At 33.2% G+C, this 23,355-nt stretch overlaps 1 protein-coding gene across 11 annotated transcripts in view; it reads right to left on the bottom strand.

Annotated features, from left to right (window-relative positions):
• Pka-R2 (cAMP-dependent protein kinase type II regulatory subunit) overlaps positions 1-23,355 on the bottom strand; it is a 78,724-nt gene that overhangs the window by 34,118 nt on the left and 21,251 nt on the right. The window lies entirely within an intron of this gene.

Here is a 23,355-nt window from a genome sequence, read left to right as displayed (position 1 = left end):
GTAGCGTGATTGCAAAAAATGGAAGGATTGGATGCATTGTGGTGTCTCCCTTGCTTGGCCACCTTCGCCAACCTACTTTACACCAATTTAAAGGTAATATTTTCTTCTTCTATTTAAGGCTTTGCCGTTGGAATATCCCTACTAGAAGCCGATATATTCACAAAGAATAAAACTTTGAATTTGTCTCCACAAGAGTTTTTCCCCATTCCGACCTCTAAATATTATCCGACTATCACCACAATCAATAGGCTTCTTCCTCTGTGGGGCCCGCATCTACCCCAGAAATCTCGTGACTATCCGATCAAAATTCCAACCGGTAGCGTGATTACAAAAAATTAAAAAATGGATATATTACTGACTTTTGCGATATCTCGGTTGAATGCCAACTTACGCCAACATACTTTGCATCAATATAAAGGAGATCTTTTCTTCTGCCATTGGCGGGCCTTCTTTTTGTAATACTCCTACCAGAAGCGGATATATTCGCATAAGAAAAAAAACGTTGACTTTTCTCCACATATGCTTTTTGCTTATTCCGACTCTTGAATATTATCCGACCATCACCAAATTTAATAAGATTCTTCCTCTGTGGGTCTCGCATCAACTCCCAAAAATTTCGTGACCATCCGATCAAAATTGCGACCTGTAGCGTGATTACAAAAAAATCGGAAAATGGGATGCATTATCGACTATTGCGATATCTCTGTTGTTTGACCACCTAAGACAGCCTACTGTACATCGTTGTAAAGGTGATATTTTCTACTTTCCTTGCCAGGTTTTGCTTTTGATATACCTCTTAAAGAAACAGCGCTATTGGCTTTGAAATAAAACGTTGACCTTTTCTCCAAATAAGTTTTTGCCCATTCTGACCCCTGAATATTATCCGACCATCATCAAAATCTATAGGCATCTTTCTCTGTGGGACCCCCATTAATTCCCAAATGTTGGTGACGATCCGATCGATTTTGAAAAAAATTGAAAAATGGGATGTATTACCGACTATTGCTATATCTCCGTTATTTGGCCACCTACGCCAAACTACTGTGCATCATTGTAAAGGTGGGATATTTCATAGTCAGGCTTTGCTTTTGGAAAATTTCCAACCAAAGTTGTGATATTCGTCATTATAACTCAAATCGCAAAAATAAAAAGATGGGTTGTATTAGCGACTATTGCGATTTCTTCGTTGCTTGACCACCTACGACAACCTACTATACATCGTTGTAAAGGTGATCTTTTCTACTTTCATTAGCAGGTTTTGCTTTTGATATACCCATTATAGATGCGGAGATATTCGCTTTGAAATAAAACTTTGACTTTTTCCCCAAATAAGTTTTTTGCCCATTCCGACCCCCTGAATATTATCCGACCATCACCAAAATCAATAGGCTTCTTCCCCTCCGAGACCCTCATCAACACCCAAAATTTGGTGACGATCCGATCAAAATTGCGACCTGTAGCGTGATTACAAGGTTTAGATGGACAGACGGACGGACTGACGGACGGACACACATAGCCAGATCGACTCAGCTCATCGAGACATTCATTTTGGTATATATAAGTATGGGTCTACGACCATTATTTCGATGCGTTACAAACTTTTTGGCCAAAACCAACTTATAATACCCTCCACACATAGTGGTGTAGGGTATAATTAGCGTAAAACTGGGTTAATATTGCATATGTTTGTGTAGATTTGTATGCACCCCTATGTATATTACCCACCGACTTTTTGGTATTTTTAAAAGAAGGTCCGATTACAGGAAAAATAAGTCCATGTATGTTTTATCACAAAAGGTATGCTAACTTGAATGGGTTACCCATCCCCTTAAAATCGATAAGCAGCTACATTACGCATATTGGTAATTTTATTTATTATTAACGGGCAAATAGGCATACATAGATAAAAGTTATTAGCGTTTGTGAGTCAATTGATAAAATCGACTGTCACATACATACGAGTTGTAGGTACGTCATGTCATTATAACAACAAAGTTTTAAAGGAATAGAAATCGCATATTTTGACTATCTTTTGCAATGTTATGACAGACGACATGTCAGTAGCCATCATTACACATGGCTTTCATTCAAAAATACTGTTCTCAAAGTTTGGACATGTGCTACAGAGCTTTTGTGTATTGACCGTCAATGTGCTACTACATTCCGTATAGCTAAACCACCTTGGCCCATAAAACTGCCGCAATAAGGTTGTTGCTGTCTGCGTTAAATTTGGTTTGTAGCCACGGCACTTTCTGCTTTAGCGTACATACATAGGTGTCGTTTTATCGAACAGAAAATGAAATCGATTGATTCGTTTGGGGTTTGTTGCAATATATTTTTATTTTGTTCGCACATTCTTCAAGATTAGAGACTTTGTAAGAACGAATAAAATGAGAGGTAGGAATAAGATAGGAAGGTGTTATATAAAATTCGTAAGGGAATGTATATTAAAAAATTTGGTGACATTTTGGAGTTAATGTGCAGAGTTGAAATAACGTCGTCTGCTTGATGTATCACTGTTTTTTAATATTTCCGGACTTTTTTTTACTTCTGAGCCTGATTAATTTTTCACAGTCCCGTTTTGTCTCTCCTTTTTTCTAGAAACACTTTCTCCGATACCTTTCTCGGTTCTACGTGTTGCCACCGATTTCATATTAGCCGTATATGCCACTTTCTTCTTCACTTCGGTGGCAGCTCGACACTTCTGTTGCACGATTCTCTAACTCATTTTTCAAGGTAGCCATTTACCACAAAACTATGCAATATTTTTCAAGAACAAAAAGCTACATATCTAACATATCGTCGGTGTCATGCTTAAGTGTTCCATACGCCAGATTTGACATTTTGAGATAAAGGTACCTTACAAGGTTTTGAAGCATGCTCTTTAAGATTATTTAGTCGGTTTTTCTTTATCTCTTATCCATATTCGCCTTGCGGCACCGAAAAATTTATCATTTTGTTCCATATCCATAAAGCCTGGCGTATGGAACAAAAAAATTTTGAACTTTTTAGTTCCATATCCATGTCGTTTGGCGTATGGAACAAAAAAAGACAAAAATGAAAAACAAATTGTTTTAAAGGACTTGGTTTAAAAGCTGAAGAATAATAGTTTTTAAATCTAAACATTTTAAAATATTGTACTGTTATATGAAACTAAATTTATTTTTGCTTAACTTTAACGCCTCCTACTAACACAAAATATATAAGATAAACTAAACAAAAATCGCGATTCTTCAAAGTGACAAGTGGCAACCCCTTAAATAAATGTAAAGGAAACATTTAAAAATGATATCTAATGTTTTTCTTTCTCATACCACTGTTTTATTTAACCCCCTGAGTAAGGGAGGTGGAACATAATTGACAAAAAGTTGGTTTGGTGAAATGTGACATAACATGTTCCATGTGAAACAAACTGCCAAAAACACGAAAAAAAAGAACCCATGGAACAAATCAGCAACTTTTTGCAATTGTAAAAATTGGCCATAACTTCCAGACTATAACAGATATCTGACTAAAACCAACTTCCGATATATTCTTTGAGTTTAGTTAATTTAGAATTGTGCTTTTCAAGTATTGAATTTTTGCACCACTTTTAGACTGTATTGACTCGAACATTAACTTGAGTTTTTCTCGAATCAGGCAAATGACGTATGGAACACGTAAGCATGACACCGACGATATGTATAATATGCCTGATGATGTTAACCTAACCAGCTAACGAAACGATCGTCGCGTAGCGGTTGATGTGTAGGACTTCGTTAGATTTAGTTTTTCAATAGGATCTCCTTAGGTCATATAGCTCGATTAATTAAAATAATGTCAAAAGTAGTTGAAGATATACTCTTCCAGATGAAAAAAGATCTACTGAAAAATAGGCTTTAAAAGACAGCATTTAAAAACATTAGCATTAGCTGTGCATATCAACTGCTACATACATACATGACGGACACACACACCTATTTTACACGTAAGCTTTTTTTCGTTTCGCATAAACGACAAGCACGCTACATATTTAGCACTGCACTCGGCTGACCATTCGTAGCAGCAAATAGACAAACGAGGGATGTTTTTGTGATTAGAGTTGCTTCTTGATTAGCAGGTTACATGGTTATAATACACAAAACAGAAGCAAAGATATTTGTCATTAAAATAAAAGTGTCAAAATGTTAAAATTGGGATAGTTCATCGGCAAAAATGCCAAAATTAAAATAATTTTTTAATAATTTATTTTTTTTGTTAATTTTTTTTATTTTAATATAATTACAGACATTATGTTGACGTCTCCACTAATTTTTTTTTTTCTTAAGAGACATGCATTTTCGTTTGTGGTGAAAAACACTCACTACCAAAAAGTTAAATTCCGAATAATAAATTGTCTAAGCTCAATGAAATTTTACACAGAGTCAGTTGACAATATTGTTGAAACATTTTTAAGATCATTTTCATATTTTGTTATAGTAATTATGAGTTATTTGGTTTCAGTTTTTTTTTTTTTTTTGGGAAATTGGACACTGTGCACTGGTATAAAGGTATTGTATTGACAAATTAAAAAAAAAAAATTAAGAAAAAAATAGTAGTCATTCGAATCCCACTACCAAATAGGACCTGTACAAACATTTTTTTAAAATTTCTTATTAGATAGCTGATAAAACAACAAAAACTGCAAATGAGTATTTTTTTACATACTATACGAGTATGTAGTTTTTACAGGATTCGACTTTTTAAAGGCGCGATATCTCTGGAACCTTTAGTCAAAAATCTGAAAATATACTAAAATGTTTTGCTGATGAGCAGCATCACCACAGAAAAAAAAATAAAGGAAATCAAAAACCTCATCTTGAAAATGTGTCCAATTTCACTCAGAAATCCCCATACATATATTGTGTTCTGTTGTACTCCATAACCGATGTATACTTAACATGTATACTTTAGTAGTGAAATTCTGTAACTCCTTTTTTGAGTTACCGACAAAAATCTGTAAAATTAAAATGCAAAATTATGAATGAAAAATATCAATAAAAGTAAGCACTGTTGCAATCGGTAGGAATTAGCGACAACTTTATTTTGGTTAACATACCAAAAATTTTGTTAATTATCGAAATTATAAGCATTTTAATTTTACCGATTTTTGTCGGTAAGTCAAAAAATGAGTTACAGAATTCCACTATAAAATAACATAAATCGTTTATTGTCTTATTTTAAACTATGAGTAGCAACATAGACTAATTAATGTATAGACAGAGAAATTGTAGTGTGTTTCTTTTTTCTAGGGGTCACCCTTACGGAAACTACGCAGTCTTTTCACTAAATTGTAATTTATTGTTGAATATCATATCAGATCAGGTCAAATAATACCCAAATATTGCCTTTTACCAGAGTAGTGCCTTTTTTGGAGTAGTGACATATCTGCGCTTTGCATAATGTATTACATTTATTGTTTACATGTAAGGATTCAATTTAAATAACTAAATAGGATTATTTCATATGCACACTGAGTAGTGATAACATACAAATATGTAATATAATCTAATTCATTTTAATTGGCCTGATGGCTTAGAATTGTTGTAAAGTTGATTAATAAAATAAAATAAATAGTTTAAACATTTATAGTTATTGTCATTTTAAAAATTGAGTGCATAGCCAACTGACTCAATTCACACTCAATGAGAGAATTCCAGTGAGAGGATTTCTTCGTCTATACTTTCATTAGTCTATGGCATAGCCGACCAAGAAGAGCGAGCGCTTAAATTGTTTATGTGTGGGTAAAATTACACTGACAGAACAGAACAGGGTGATGATTTTCATATTGAGTATGAAATGAAAAACACAGGAAAAAAGTTGTCACGGCGTGTTAGCGTTCAGAGCCAAACATAGTGGTGGGTGTGTGGGTTCGAATCGTTGGCTTTCCTTTTTCATTTGCATTATAGATCATAAAAAAGCTCGATTAATAAATTAAAAAAATTAATACTAAAAATGATCTTCGCCTAAATTTTCGCAAAATTTTCAAATAGAAAAAATATATTGTTGGCGCGTTCGCTTTGTATGACTAAAATTAAAAATAATATGCAGTGAATCACAGCCAGAAGTATCAACTTCAGTTTCTTTTATTAAAACTGCGATTGCTAAGAGTTGATTAATGATTGCGATTTCGTTCTTTTTATATTTGTACATTAGGGTCTTAACTTAAATATAATAAAATAAAATTAACCAAATTCGGGTAAATTTAGATAAAATAAATAAAAATTGTTAAACATCGATTTCAACCTCACAGTGAAAATTATCCACTCATATTATTTTTTTCGCACATTTCCCGTCATTAAATGATATTTTGTATGCGTATTATAATGACGCCTAAGGTTAGATGGATATATGTACATTTTTTATTGTTGCATTGCAGACGAGGCATTCTGCGTCATTAAAAATATTAATACAAAACAAAAAATCATTTTCAAAATCTTTTCAGTGTACCCAAAAAAAAACAACTAAAGCGGCATCAACCTGCTTGCATGACATTCAGTACAAAACTGAAGTAAAAAAATCAAAACATTTGCTCTCTTACTTTGCGTTCGGGTCGCGTGTGTGTGATTTGCCGAAAAACTTCGTAACCAAATCAATACCCACGAACGGGTTTGGTCTATGGTAGCAAATAATATATGGTAAAATTTTCAAGTCGATTGTAACAATTTTTTGTCGGAGTTATGAGCGTTGGAATCATGGTACAATACAAAGACGTATAGCAATAAAGACCCGAACAAATGCATTTTCCAAAAACATATGCTAATAGTTCCACATTTTGGTTACAGATGGCTACACAACTCACTGGAATTGATAACAGCAATGTCAATCGTTTTTGATTCTTATTTCTCGCGGCAGAAAACATTAACGTCGTGTTTTGTGGCTGAAATTTATTTCTTCACTATTTTTTATTTTTTATTTAATAAAAAAACAAAAGTCAACTCCGTAAAATGAGTTTAGGTAAAGTTCGAAAAATTTGTGAAAAACTATTTGCTTATTCTGTCAGAATTACTATAAATAAATATGCAACAGATTGTACTGTTTATTTGATTTGTTGGAACATTAACTAAAAACCCGAAAAATGAATGGGAGTCCAAGTTTTCTTTACAGATTCAGCTTCTGTATATGTTCAAAAGTTTGTTTCATCACAATGTTGATGAATTTCATTTCAATAAATGTTGTAATAAAAATGTTTTTAATATGTTTAAAATATTTTGTCCTATTTTTCAAAACAATACAAATCAAAGATGTAAATTCATTGAGATTGGAAAACTCAATTGTTAACATTTGTCAATAGATGGAGTTAAGCTCTATTATTACGATATCATAACAACATTCTGTTAAGTAGTTAACCATTTTAGGCGATTTTAACCGCTAAATTCATACTCAATGAACTGGAAACTGTTATGGAATACGATCCTGATCCCAAATCTTCGCTTTCCTACAATTTGTATAAACCGAATTGCGCTTTAATGGGGTTTTTATTAGTAACATACACCTGTTGTTGGTAAAATGTTTATATACTTTGTTTCATAAACATTTGTGCATTATGCATCTTTTCCAGTCTTTACAGTTCTATGTCTTTGATACAAATTGTGTATAGTGATTTGAAAGAATAAGCAAAACAATAAAACAGATAGAATATAGAATAGAATAGATAGAAAATAAAAACATGCATGGTATAAGTAAAGAGGTAGATTTACCCAGCAAAAAAGTTTGGAAGTAGTGCAATGCAGAGTTATGATTTCAATACATCATTCGATGCAGTCCACACGAGTGAATTGTTTTTAGATGTGATGGGAACCGCATCGAATTTCAATTCCACGTTGTTTCAATTTCATTAAATTCCCACATACAAAAAACGGTCTAGTGATCCCGAATCTCCATCTGAAAGCGACATAAAAGACTTTTTGTTGTGGCGAAGGCAAATGTGTATGTGTATTAAAATTTAATGGAAAATAAAATGTGTGTTCTTATTTAAATTGGCCTATATGAGAGCTTAACCTCCTATTATGTAAAATTCGCATAAAGTTGGGAATGCCGAGAAAAAAGAACCAAAAAAGCAAACCTGATGTAGAAAAACTGAAGGATCCATCAATAAAACAAAGGGTAAAAGAATATATGAACACCGAACTTAACAGTGTCAACAGAGAATACATTGAAGATTTGTGGGACAAAATGAAAACAATTTTTAAAACAACCACAAATATCCTAGGAACAAAAGCAAACCAAAAGAAGAATCCTGTATCACAGCAGAGATTCTAGAACTCCGCGAAAAACGAAAAATATACAAAAACAGCAACTACGAAACTTATTGGGAAATAAACCAAGAAATTAAAAACGCCACAAGAGCTGCAAAGAACGCCCAGTTAAACAAACAATGCGAAGAAATTGAAAAGTTACAGAGATTACATGACGACTTCAACTTACACAAAAAATTAAAAGAAGCATCCGGAATATACCGGAAAACTCATCCCGCTCTACTCATAGATGAAAACAAAAAAGCTATTTTCGAGACAGAAGAAGGAAAGTGTGTTTGGTACAAATATATTAAAACGACATTTACTGATGACGAAAGACCAGAAAATAACAGTATCACCGAATCGGACATGACAGGAAACCCGATCACCGAAGACGAAATTAAATCGGCAATCCAATCAATGAAAGATAAAAAAGCCGCCGGCCCTGATGAAGTACCCGCTGAAATTCTGAAATTAATCGAAGATAACAACATTCAGCTACTGTTAAAACTCTGCAATCATATTTATGACACAGGACAATACCCAAATGACTGGCTAAAGTCCACGTTTATAGCTATACCAAAAAAAGCAAATGCCCGAACATGCGGTGATTACAGACTCATTAGTCTAATGTGCCATGTCCTAAAAATATTCATTAAAATACTACACAAAAGAAATGTCTGTGAAAATAAATTCGTAAACAACTCCAGCGTCTCTGCCCATTTTGATTTAGACGCTTACCAACACTGAAAATCTTTTTACGGTAAAAAACACGAATTTAAGTATGAAATCACATTAAATTATAATAAAAATTAAACAAATTTAATGCAAAAATGCTTAATTAATAATATTACATAAAATACGCCAACATTTTATTAATATTTAAGCAGATATTTGAGTATGAATTATTATTCCGCCTCAAGTATCCCACGTGCCATATAGCAACATACACCATACGATAGGTAATAAAAATGCCTATTCGACAGTACCCGATATATATCCCAAAACGTTTTGGTTCCCGAGATATCGGCCAATTATATATATCTGCCGAAGGGCCCATATAGTAAATTGTCTGTTTCTCAGGAACGGTTCCGCGTGCCATATATCGACATATACCATACGATAGGTAATCAAAATACCTATTCGACAGTACCCGATATATATCCCTAAACGTTTTGGGACCCGAGATATCGGCTATTTTATATATACCGAAAGGCCCGTTTGGTAAATGGCCTATTTCTCCCGAACGGTTCCGCGTGCCATATAGCGACATATACCATACGATAGGTAATCGAAATACCTATCCGACAGTGCCCGATATATATACCAAAACGTTTTGGAACCCGATATATCGGCCATTTTATATATATGACGAAGGGCCCCATATAGTAAATGACGTGTTTCTCAGGAACGGTTCCACGTGCCATATAGCCATATATACCATATCATAGGTAATCAAAATACATATCCGACAGTGCCTGATATATATCCAAAAACGTTTTGGAACCCGATATATAGGCCATTTTATATATGTGACGAAGGGCCCCATATAGTAAATGGCGTGTTTCTCAGGAACGGTTCCGCGTGCCATATAGCCATATATACCATATCATAGGTAATCAAAATACATATCCGACAGTGCCCGATATATATCCAAAAACGTTTTGGAACCCGATATATAGGCCATTTTATATATATGACGAAGGGCCCCATATAGTAAATGGCGTGTTTCTCAGGAACGGCTCCACGTGCCATATAGCCATATATACCATATCATAGGTAATCAAAATACCTATTCGACAGTACCCGATATATATCCCAAAACGTTTTCGGACCCGAGATATCGGCTATTTTATATATATGCCGAAGGGCCCCATATAGTAAATGGCGTGTTTCTCAGGAACGCTTCCACGTGCCATATAGCCATATATACCATATCATAGGTAATCAAAATACCTATCCGACAGTGCCCGATATATATCCAAAAACGTTTTGGGACCCGAGATATCGGCTATTTTATATATACCGAAAGGCCCGTTTGGTAAATGGCCTATTTCTCCCGAACGGTTCCGCGTGCCATATAGCGACATATACCATACGATAGGTAATCAAAATACCTATCCGACAGTGCCCGATATATATCCGTTTTGTAACCCGAGATATCGGCTATTTTATAAAATCCCTTTGATATATGCCAAAGGGACCATATAGTAAATGACCCCCTTCATGAGTCATGAGTCGTCTATTTCAGCATAATAACATGCCTTAGTCCACTGCAATATTACAATATTATATGAAAGAAATAATATCTATATGAAGAAAATACAAAATTTTTTAGTTTTCCATAAAAAAATTAAAAATTTTGTTTTAAGCTACATGAACGATTTTTGGTACATAGATTGGGAAGAAAATGCCATTCTTAAATCTGTTCGTGATACTAATTTTGGTTGTTGCGCGCAAAAGTTATGGCGGTTTCAATTCTGATAAAAAGAAAAAAATCTTTAAAATACTCTAATCATTATATTGAGAAACTCTCTTAATTAGGGGCTCCCTACATACTATATGTTTACTGAGGTCCCATAACTTTAGTGAAAAAGTTGTGCATTTTCGCGGAAATTAGGAAAGAATTCCAAACAATTGGTAGTTTGCAACTTGTTTTAATAAAATTCAACCTGCTTATGCCTCTGAAAAATATATAAAAAATATGTACGTAATCTATACATCGCGAAGATTCAAATGAAACCAAAACTATACAAATCCGTTTAGTGGTTTTCATATTATAGCGAAAACAAAAAAATATATTGAGGAAATTTATAAAATTTTTGTAAGAGAAAATATTTATTAAAATTTATTTTGTGAGTTAGTTGAACTAAATGTAAGAAAAATAGGTCGGAGTTTTTCTTCTATTTTAGTTAAATTTCACGCAATAAATCACATTTTTTATTCTAATCACTTCTCGAAAACACGCTAACATCTAGCAGAAGATATGGATATCTTTCAAATAAATGTTGGGTTCCTTTAAATGGGGTATAACCTTGAAATAAAATTGTATCGGGTAATGTTCATTTTGAAATGCGTGTAAATCGCGAAATCCTCAAAATCACTTGATGCGCATGCGGTTTACCAATACAGCGAATTCTTCTCTTTTAATTTGTACACATTTGCCAGGATTTACTTTGGCCGCTAAGATGTAGCATCGTCTGCAGTTTAGAGTGCAACAAACTGTATAACGCTTATATTTTGCACAAAGTGCATACACTTTTTATGCGCATCCGATTTCACTATCAACCGTGAAAAAATACATCGATCTAAACATATTTCAATAAAATGCATCAAGAACCGTGGATGTAGCATCACACAGTATTTTTTGGATAAATCGGATACAGCTAAATTTTTCAAACCGCTGTTTTCGCACAAACGCTAGTGATGTTCACTTTCTTCATTGAAATGGAAACGATCCACATAAAACGCGAATTAGTCAGCGATATTTTGAAAAACATTTTTCGCAAATTTTTCAATTTTTGCAGTAGCCATTTCCGCCGTTCTAGTAGATGGATTTTTATGATCTGTGATTCATATGATCTGGATCGTCGAAAAACTAAAATATCGCGGGGTACCAGCACACTCAAAACGATATTGTAAATACTGTACCCAAAAATAGGTTTTTTAGAAAAAATATCACACTAAATTTTGGCCTTTGGCAGTAGATTACTCTGCTGCTGTGTGGGCTACATACTCAATATACATATCAGATTATGCGAAATCGCGAGTTCTTTAATCCTATAATTGGTTTTTCGAAATATCCGAATGCGAGTCCCAGTTACATAAAAAATACAAAAAACACCTGAAATCCGGCTTCAAAATGTCAGCATCCATAAAAGGTGAATGCAGTGGAAATTTTGGAAAGTGATACATTAGAAGTGTAGTCTTCATTTTGTATTCTCCTACTTTTACTTTGGACAGATGTCCGTCATTTGAATGGTTTAATCAGAAATCGAATAGCAATGTAAAAAACCTGTTTAGCTTCAACGTGTTTTTACCTATGTTTTTTCCTTTACGCGGTCGTAACTACCACGTAAATTATTTTTTTTTTGCTAAATTTTTGAGCTTTGTACAAAAACATCTAAAATAATCCAGCAATAGTCATAGTTACTGGTAAACTACAATAGTTCGCGTATTATAATAGTGCAAACCTTGGCTTCATGGAAACTAAAAAATTTTGACTTTTCCTCATATACATATAAAATTCTTCGAGTCTGCCATGATAATTGAAATTAAACTCCTCCGAAACGGCTGGACCGAATTCGATGAAATTTTGTATGTGGAGTTTTTAGGTCTGAGAATAGGTTTTTAGCTATTTTTTATACTGATCAGTGGAGTGACAGGGTACCTCCCCACAATTTTTTTATGAAAACGTGAAATCATAGATATTTTTGGACGTATTGTTTAAAAATTACTTGCAATACTATGGTAAGTGAAATATCGCGGTCAGCCCAATTTTTCAAAAATTTATAATTATAGGTTATATCCTTAATTTTAGTAAGCGTGACTACAAAAGCGCTATAAAGACTGGCTTCAATAAGTTAGATATCGCGATCAACTTTACAATTTGGAATATAATAAAATCCCGAAAATTTAAAATGGCACTTGACCAAAATTCCAAAACAATCGATTAGGAAATCAGGTCAGTTCTTCAAAATGTCTAAATATCAGCTTTCAATGCAAATTCTCATAGAATAACAGGAAGTAGTGATCAAGGGTGACCTCCCCCACAACGGTTCTTACAAAAACGCGAAATTTCAGAGATTATTAGACGTATTGGTATAAACGACATTGGTAATTGTGGTCTATATCATTAGTTAGTGTTTTGGAAGCAGAAAACCGCCATCGCGTCCTATTTTTTAAAATTTTACAATGTCACAAAAGATTTCTAAACTTAGAAGGGAGATTAAATACCAAACATTGTCATACTGTGGATATAACCTTGAAAATACCGAAAATCGGGATGTACCGTTCTTTGGAAGCTATATATAATACCTTGAGCTGTGCCAAATATTCCATGCGGGAAGATTTTCTAAGCACAAAGAAAAATAAATACCAAAATGTAGCCATTTCCTCAGTATAATGAAACTAAAGTCTCCAAAATATATATAATCGGGAGGTAATATTCTACGGTAGTTATTCTACGGTAGTATATTCAGAAAAAGAGAAAGTCAGGTAAACGGCTTTGGAAAATATGCTACATTTGGTCTATTCTAATTATAATAATTGTAAATCCGAAAGAGAAATCCTTAAAGTCAACTCTCGTAAGCTGAGAAGTGTATACAACATCATTCACGGCACCGAGAAAGAACCCAGACTCAATCTGAAGGCGTTACAAGGCAGACCCAAAATAGTAACCACGATTGCCTGTTGCATTCCTTCTTCGTACCACAACAACAACTTGTACCACATGTAGTTCCTCGATCAACTTATAATGAATGTTGGTTTTATATGAAATTTATTTAGAAAATGCAAATGCGAATTATTTATACATTTTCTCATTTTCTTCAAAAACAAAAAACACGTTGAAAAGGTACATTTTCATGTCAATTTGTTTGATGTCTCGGTGACTTCAACAAATTTACAGTTAGTTGAAATGTAATGCAGAGATGGACATTGTGTACCTTTTTCTGTTCAGCTCTAGATTATTTTTAAACCAATTTACATGTACATACATACATGTATTTAGTTGTAGAATATTTATAATAAACCATTTTTAAACTGGCTGATAAAATTCTGACGGGGAAAACACACAACAGAAGAATATTGATTAAAGTAAAATCCTGATAACTTACCCTCGAAAATATATTTTAATATATTTATTTTTTACGAAACATGCAATAGCAGCATTTAATTCAATATTGCTACTGAGCTTGCGTAGCCGAAATGGTTGAGAGTCTGACGTTGCGATTTATTGGTCTTGGGTTCAAATCTCAATGGAGTTTTGATTACATAATGTTGTTTATTTATAGTGAATATTTATTCAAAAATAATAAGATAAAATCTTTCTTTTTTAAATAAATAAAAACGCAAAAAATAAGTCATCATCAAAACTCCGCCGTGATTTGAACCCAAGACCAAATGGCTGCAACGACAGACTCTTAACCAATTCAGCTACGCAAGCTCGTTACCGACCATGAATTAAATGTATACTATTGGCACTGCACTGGCATTCTTTTTATTACGTTTAGGGGTAGGTAGTATACACATGCACATAGTCTTAATAGTATTTTTTAATGCCAAATTTTTCGCGCGCTTTTAAGCATAATGTATGGGTGGAGAGAAGGAGAGAAGATAATAAAAACACAAAAGCTAAAAATAGCTATGGAAACTTTTAAGTATAGAAAAAGGCAAATAAGAGAATTCTGGAGCAAACAGACATCACAGATGTAACACAAAATATCTTTTAAAGGGGGGTACCACTACAGATCACTTTTGAATGACAGTCAACCCTTTTCAGTAAATAAAAATTATTGTTTAGCTAAAAAAAATTGAAATGCAAGATGTAAAATATTATTTAGAGATTAAGAAAGTAATTACATATTCAGCTATGAATATGCAATAAAAGTTTAATCGTACATGTTAGAATCGCATAAAACCAGGGATTTATTAGGAATATAGTAAGAGTATTTTCTTAATCAAATACCAAGGAATTGGCATATAAGGATACACCTATATTACCCTTCAAAGTTTTTGACATTTTGCAGAAAAACTATACGTTTTAGAGAAAAAAATTATTTCATAAAAATACTTAAAAATTCTCAAAAAAAAGTGGGTTAACTCACTTAGCGCCGAGAATTTTTTTTCGAGAAAACTTAAAACTTTATATGAAAATGATAATTTCGTGACTTTCTAAGCATTTTATATAAAATAACATTTTTCTCTAGAACGCATAGTTTTCTTGGAATCTGGCGTTCTTTAAAAATGCGGACAAGTTTGGAGGATTTTATATGTACATACATACATATGTATGTGTATAAATGTTTTCAATGTGCTAAATTCCTGAATTTATATATGTACATATGTAGATATAACATAAATGATTAAATTTGTATCACATATTTAAATTTTTCATCCAAAATTACGAAAATCGGTTTTTAACCCACATAATGCCAAATGGCTCCAAATATAAACGTAAAACTCGGATATTTTCGCAAATTTTTGCATTTTGTTATAGTATTGTCTGTAATTTGTCAGTCCATGTTTACAAAGTTTCATTCGGCCTATGTATTTCCACGCAATCGGCCCAAAACGCAAGCAATTCAAAAATCGATTTTTGTAATTTTCTATATTTGATAAAAAAAATTAAATATGCGATAAATATGTATTTTATCATAAATGTTACATTTATACACAAAATTCAGGAATGTAGTGAGAGTATTTTCTCAATCAAAAACCAAGGGTTTGACATGTAAGAACACACCTACATATGAATATAATCCTTCAAAGTTTTCAGCACTTTTAAAAGGGGCAATTGCACGAAAATTATACGTTTTTAATACAAAAAAGTTATTTTATAAAAAATGCTCAAAAATATAATTTTCATACAAAATGTTAAGTTTTCTTGCAAAAAGTTTTCGATGCTAAGTGTCCGTCATTGAAGTAATTTTTAATAAACAAATAATAATTCTTTATTACGAATTTGTTCAGGTGACAAAAATATGAATTTCCACCCAAATAATAATCGTTCTTCTCTGTAACATAGTCGCTGGGGAAGAATGTAATTTATGTGGAAATTCATATCATTGTTACATAAACAAGTGAAAATAGAAAATTATTCATCATAGGGATGTGTGCGTTACAGAGAAGTTCGGCTGTAGTCCTTTTTTAAGCCATTTTCTCTGCATTATTGAATAGAGAAGTTTGATTATATGTACATATCACTCATTTACTCAAAGAGTGGCATAACACAAAAAATGCGTTTTCTGAGTTAGCAATTTCTATTTTTTCTACGACTTCTACTTTATATTGTGTCAAGTTTTCATGCTGATATCTCTAAAACTCGACGAGTTACAGCTCCTTCACTACGAGTTTCGCATAATTCAAGACAAAAGTTTTTTGAATTTATCAAGCACTTAAACACTTCAAATCATGCTTGATCTTGCACAGAAATTTAACACTGATATCTGACTAGCTTTTTACAAAATATGGTCCATGTAGTTATTTTAGTTTTTGTATAATAACCTTTTTAAGTTGGGAAGTCAAATTTCAATCACTAACTTAAAACGCGTTTTTCTCGAAAGTCGATTTTTTGAGATGTGTCACTCTTTGAGTAAATGAGCGATATGTGTACTTCTTATGACTTGCTTGAAATGTAAATGGTAGTTTATTTTTAAAAAATGTACTTACGATAATAAGCAAGCGTTGGTGGCTGAATGTGTTAAGAGACCAGGTTGTACGTCTTTTTGTTGTTGATTATGTTCAGGTTCAAGTCCCCGTACAAGCGGCGGTGCCAAGACGACGAAAAAGTTAATTATATTTTTTTTGTTCATTTATTTATTTAATGTAAAAATAACATTATGCTGTAAATAATAATTTCTCACTCTTATTTTGTAGCAGTGCTCTGTAAGTAATACTATCAACTCTTGCAAATTGTTATTTTTTGTGAAAGAAATGTTTATGACTTTTAAAGGGTTTCAGCATATTTAATAAAATTTGTGATTAATAAAACATAACAAAAAACTTTCACCTCCGCGGGGATTTGAACCCAATCCTCACTGCTATAAAACCGCGTTTGTACCCACCTGGTGTGTCTGGTTACTTGCAAGTTCTCATGAAGAACAGAGGGTTAACAGAGAACAAAGTGACTTAACAAAGAAATTTCTGTAACATCAAAATTAATTACACTTTAGCAGCTTTCGTAGTGGGAATATATTAATTTTTTTTTCCAAAATCTCAATATATTTAGAATTTATTGAAAGACATGGGCTTGATGGACATTCGATGCCCTATCCAGAAAAAAATATTCCGTGGACGAACCCCTCCCCATTATTTAGTGGGGGGCCCCAAAGTGATTACCCTTTGGCAGCTTTCGTAGGCGGTATATAAAATAATTTTTTCCAAAATCTGAATATATTTAGAATTTATTGAAAGACATGGGCTTGATGGACATTCGATGCCCTATCCAGAAAAAAATATTCCGTGACGAACCCCTCCGCATTATTTAGGGGGGCCCAAAGTAATTACCCTTTAGCAGCCTTCGTAGGGGGTATATAAAATAAATTTTTTCCAATTTTTTTGACACGTATATAATTATTTAAACCTTTAAACAAACCTCATTAATATAATAAAATTGTAGGCTAAATAAATATTTACAGTTTCCTTTAATTCAGTTAAATATTGTTTAAATATTATAAATATATTAATAGTTTCATTCTTAAATTAAATTTTGTCATTAAATTCAAATTTAAATTTGGCCCTAGAAGTGTTCTGTACAGTACGCTGATGTTGGTTCATGTCTTTTCTAAAATTAAATTTTCCAATCTGAAATCCAATTTACCATCACACACATCCGAAGTTGCTTAAATTTGGTGTTTAGTGCTTAAATTTAGGGATATGTTCACATAGAATGGTCGTTACAGATCCAGGGTACCTCCCGGTTTTCGGCAATTTCAAGGGTTTTATCTAAATTAATCAACCGAAATGACTATAATAATATCAAGTCTCTCTTGGAGGCATAACATATTCCTACACAGAATTTATTGGTTTGAATATAACTACCGTAGAATATTACCTCCCGATTATATATATTTTGGAGACTTTAGTTTCATTATACTGAGGAAATGGCTACATTTTGGTATTTATTTTTCTTTGTGCTTAGAAAATCTTCCCGCATGGAATATTTGGCACAGCTCAAGGTATTATATATAGCTTCCAAAGAACGGTACATCCCGATTTTCGGTATTTTCAAGGTTATATCCACAGTATGACAATGTTTGGTATTTAATCTCCCTTCTAAGTTTAGAAATCTTTTGTGACATTGTAAAATTTTAAAAAATAGGACGCGATGGCGGTTTTCTGCTTCCAAAACACTAACTAATGATATAGACCACAATTACCAATGTCGTTTATACCAATACGTCTAATAATCTCTGAAATTTCGCGTTTTTGTAAGAACCGTTGTGGGGGAGGTCACCCTTGATCACTACTTCCTGTTATTCTATGAGAATTTGCATTGAAAGCTGATATTTAGACATTTTGAAGAACTGACCTGATTTCCTAATCGATTGTTTTGGAATTTTGGTCAAGTGCCATTTTAAATTTTCGGGATTTTATTATATTCCAAATTGTAAAGTTGATCGCGATATCTAACTTATTGAAGCCAGTCTTTATAGCGCTTTTGTAGTCACGCTTACTAAAATTAAGGATATAACCTATAATTATAAATTTTTGAAAAATTGGGCTGACCGCGATATTTCACTTACCATAGTATTGCAAGTAATTTTTAAACAATACGTCCAAAAATATCTATGATTTCACGTTTTCATAAAAAAATTGTGGGGAGGTACCCTGTCACTCCACTGATCAGTATAAAAAATAGCTAAAAACCTATTCTCAGACCTAAAAACTCCACATACAAAATTTCATCGAATTCGGTCCAGCCGTTTCGGAGGAGTTTAATTTCAATTATCATGGCAGACTCGAAGAATTTTATATGTATATGAGGAAAAGTCAAAATTTTTTAGTTTCCATGAAGCCAAGGTTTGCACTATTATAATACGCGAACTATTGTAGTTTACCAGTAACTATGACTATTGCTGGATTATTTTAGATGTTTTTGTACAAAGCTCAAAAATTTAGCAAAAAAAAAATAATTTACGTGGTAGTTACGACCGCGTAAAGGAAAAAACATAGGTAAAAACACGTTGAAGCTAAACAGGTTTTTTACATTGCTATTCGATTTCTGATTAAACCATTCAAATGACGGACATCTGTCCAAAGTAAAAGTAGGAGAATACAAAATGAAGACTACACTTCTAATGTATCACTTTCCAAAATTTCCACTGCATTCACCTTTTATGGATGCTGACATTTTGAAGCCGGATTTCAGGTGTTTTTTGTATTTTTTATGTAACTGGGACTCGCATTCGGATATTTCGAAAAACCAATTATAGGATTAAAGAACTCGCGATTTCGCATAATCTGATATGTATATTGAGTATGTAGCCCACACAGCAGCAGAGTAATCTACTGCCAAAGGCCAAAATTTAGTGTGATATTTTTTCTAAAAAACCTATTTTTGGGTACAGTATTTACAATATCGTTTTGAGTGTGCTGGTACCCCGCGATATTTTAGTTTTTCGACGATCCAGATCATATGAATCACAGATCATAAAAATCCATCTACTAGAACGGCGGAAATGGCTACTGCAAAAATTGAAAAATTTGCGAAAAATGTTTTTCAAAATATCGCTGACTAATTCGCGTTTTATGTGGATCGTTTCCATTTCAATGAAGAAAGTGAACATCACTAGCGTTTGTGCGAAAACAGCGGTTTGAAAAATTTAGCTGTATCCGATTTATCCAAAAAATACTGTGTGATGCTACATCCACGGTTCTTGATGCATTTTATTGAAATATGTTTAGATCGATGTATTTTTTCACGGTTGATAGTGAAATCGGATGCGCATAAAAAGTGTATGCACTTTGTGCAAAATATAAGCGTTATACAGTTTGTTGCACTCTAAACTGCAGACGATGCTACATCTTAGCGGCCAAAGTAAATCCTGGCAAATGTGTACAAATTAAAAGAGAAGAATTCGCTGTATTGGTAAACCGCATGCGCATCAAGTGATTTTGAGGATTTCGCGATTTACACGCATTTCAAAATGAACATTACCCGATACAATTTTATTTCAAGGTTATACCCCATTTAAAGGAACCCAACATTTATTTGAAAGATATCCATATCTTCTGCTAGATGTTAGCGTGTTTTCGAGAAGTGATTAGAATAAAAAATGTGATTTATTGCGTGAAATTTAACTAAAATAGAAGAAAAACTCCGACCTATTTTTCTTACATTTAGTTCAACTAACTCACAAAATAAATTTTAATAAATATTTTCTCTTACAAAAATTTTATAAATTTCCTCAATATATTTTTTTGTTTTCGCTATAATATGAAAACCACTAAACGGATTTGTATAGTTTTGGTTTCATTTGAATCTTCGCGATGTATAGATTACGTACATATTTTTTATATATTTTTCAGAGGCATAAGCAGGTTGAATTTTATTAAAACAAGTTGCAAACTACCAATTGTTTGGAATTCTTTCCTAATTTCCGCGAAAATGCACAACTTTTTCACTAAAGTTATGGGACCTCAGTAAACATATAGTATGTAGGGAGCCCCTAATTAAGAGAGTTTCTCAATATAATGATTAGAGTATTTTAAAGATTTTTTTCTTTTTATCAGAATTGAAACCGCCATAACTTTTGCGCGCAACAACCAAAATTAGTATCACGAACAGATTTAAGAATGGCATTTTCTTCCCAATCTATGTACCAAAAATCGTTCATGTAGCTTAAAACAAAATTTTTAATTTTTTTATGGAAAACTAAAAAATTTTGTATTTTCTTCATATAGATATTATTTCTTTCATATAATATTGTAATATTGCAGTGGACTAAGGCATGTTATTATGCTGAAATAGACGACTCATGACTCATGAAGGGGGTCATTTACTATATGGTCCCTTTGGCATATATCAAAGGGATTTTATAAAATAGCCGATATCTCGGGTTACAAAACGGATATATATCGGGCACTGTCGGATAGGTATTTTGATTACCTATCGTATGGTATATGTCGCTATATGGCACGCGGAACCGTTCGGGAGAAATAGGCTATTTACCAAACGGGCCTTTCGGTATATATAAAATAGCCGATATCTCGGGTCCCAAAACGTTTTTGGATATATATCGGGCACTGTCGGATAGGTATTTTGATTACCTATCCCAGCAAAATGTTCGATGCCAAAGATGACATTCAATCATGGGTGCAAGTGATCTAGCATGTCATCTTTTTAGCATCTTCATCGATGAATTTTATATGAGCGTGGACCCCAAAAGATGACGTTCTTTTCTGGATCCTAAGCATGTCATTTTAACCAATGCGTTGACATGTCATTTTAACCAATGCTTTGGCATGTCATTTTAACCAATGCTTCATTTTCACCAACCCCTTGGCATGAAATTTTCATGTCTTGTTTGGAAAATTGAAATGCTGTATTGAAATATGGTTTTCATGAAAAACAAAACTCTTTATTAATTCAAACGAATTCATGAAATAGCTACAATTAATTTATCAGTTTAGTTTTTCAAAAGTTTACATCCAAAATTGCAATGTAATCACCACCGCTGCAACGCAAAAGATTACTTCCTCCGTTCTCCGCAACTGATATACTTTCATCTTACAAAAGGTTTTTTCAATTATCTTCCCATCACCAGTTCAGATTTCAACATGGACTCCAAATGCACTCCTTTAAGTATTTTTATTTCGTAAATTACTTTCATTTTATAATTTTGTTATTTTATAACAACGTTTTGGTAATTTATACTCTTTTGTTTAGTGACGGAAATATGTAGGGATCTACAACCCGGATTGCCTTAGGGATCTCTAAGAACAAAATGTAACGAACGGGGAGGAGAGACTTTTTATGGAAAATACCATTTATGCTTAATTAATTTATTTTTAATTGTTTCCAAAAGTAGTTTCTTCTTTATTTTCAGATTCTTGTTCCTTTTCGTTTCGGATTTTTTTTTTCAAATTCCAAGAAGCGAGATTTGATTGATTTCATTCTATGTCAGATTTAGAACAGACAAGGGAACTTTTAAAATAGCAATGTGTGCAGTCCGATTCTATTTTTAGCTCGATGGTTGGGACTTCATATAATACCAATTGTTTAGAAGTTTTAGTTGTTTGATATGCAGGAAATGTAAGACAACATCACGACGACAGTTCTAACAACTTTGGTCTGTTCCAGAAACTGCAAGAATCTACTTATTTTTACTACGATAACAATTTTTCCTTTATGTTATCGGAAAAAATAGTAAAAATTAGTAGATTTTTGCAGTACTGGAACATACCAAAATGAAAATAAACAGGTGTGTAAATAAAAACACAAACATCACCTCTATTGGATCGATGGAATGGGTACAAATGCTGATGAAAAGATCGGACCTTTCACGACTTCCTTTGCATTGGTTCAAATCCTAATGAAAAGATCGGATCTTTCACGACTTCCTTTGAACCAATGCAAAAGATGACATGAAATCACGTCATCGCAAAGAACCCCTTCCGTCAAATTTTGCTGGGTATGATATGGTATATATGGCTATATGGCACGTGGAGCCGTTCCTGAGAAACACGCCATTTACTATATGGGGCCCTTCGTCATATATATAAAATGGCCTATATATCGGGTTCCAAAACGTTTTTGGATATATATCGGGCACTGTCGGATATGTATTTTGATTACCTATGATATGGTATATATGGCTATATGGCACGCGGAACCGTTCCTGAGAAACACGCCATTTACTATATGGGGCCCTTCGTCATATATATAAAATGGCCTATATATCGGGTTCCAAAACGTTTTTGGATATATATCAGGCACTGTCGGATATGTATTTTGATTACCTATGATATGGTATATATGGTTATATGGCACGTGGAACCGTTCCTGAGAAACACGTCATTTACTATATGGGGCCCTTCGTCATATATATAAAATGGCCGATATATCGGGTTCCAAAACGTTTTGGTATATATATCGGGCACTGTCGGATAGGTATTTCGATTACCTATCGTATGGTATATGTCGCTATATGGCACGCGGAACCGTTCGGGAGAAATAGGCCATTTACCAAACGGGACTTTCGGTATATATAAAATAGCCGATATCTCGGGTCCCAAAACGTTTAGAGATATATATCGGGTACTGTCGAATAGGTATTTTGATTACCTATCGTATGGTATATGTCGATATATGGCACGCGGAACCGTTCCTGAGAAACAGACAATTTACTATATGGGCCCTTCGGCAGATATATAT

This window comes from Musca autumnalis, unplaced genomic scaffold (genome assembly GCF_047663935.1).
Source record: "Musca autumnalis isolate F117 unplaced genomic scaffold, ASM4766393v1 scaffold_5, whole genome shotgun sequence".
NCBI classification, from domain to species: domain Eukaryota; kingdom Metazoa; phylum Arthropoda; class Insecta; order Diptera; family Muscidae; genus Musca; species Musca autumnalis.
Note: the sequence above shows the minus strand (reverse complement) of the source record. Positions and strands in the feature narration are given on the sequence as shown.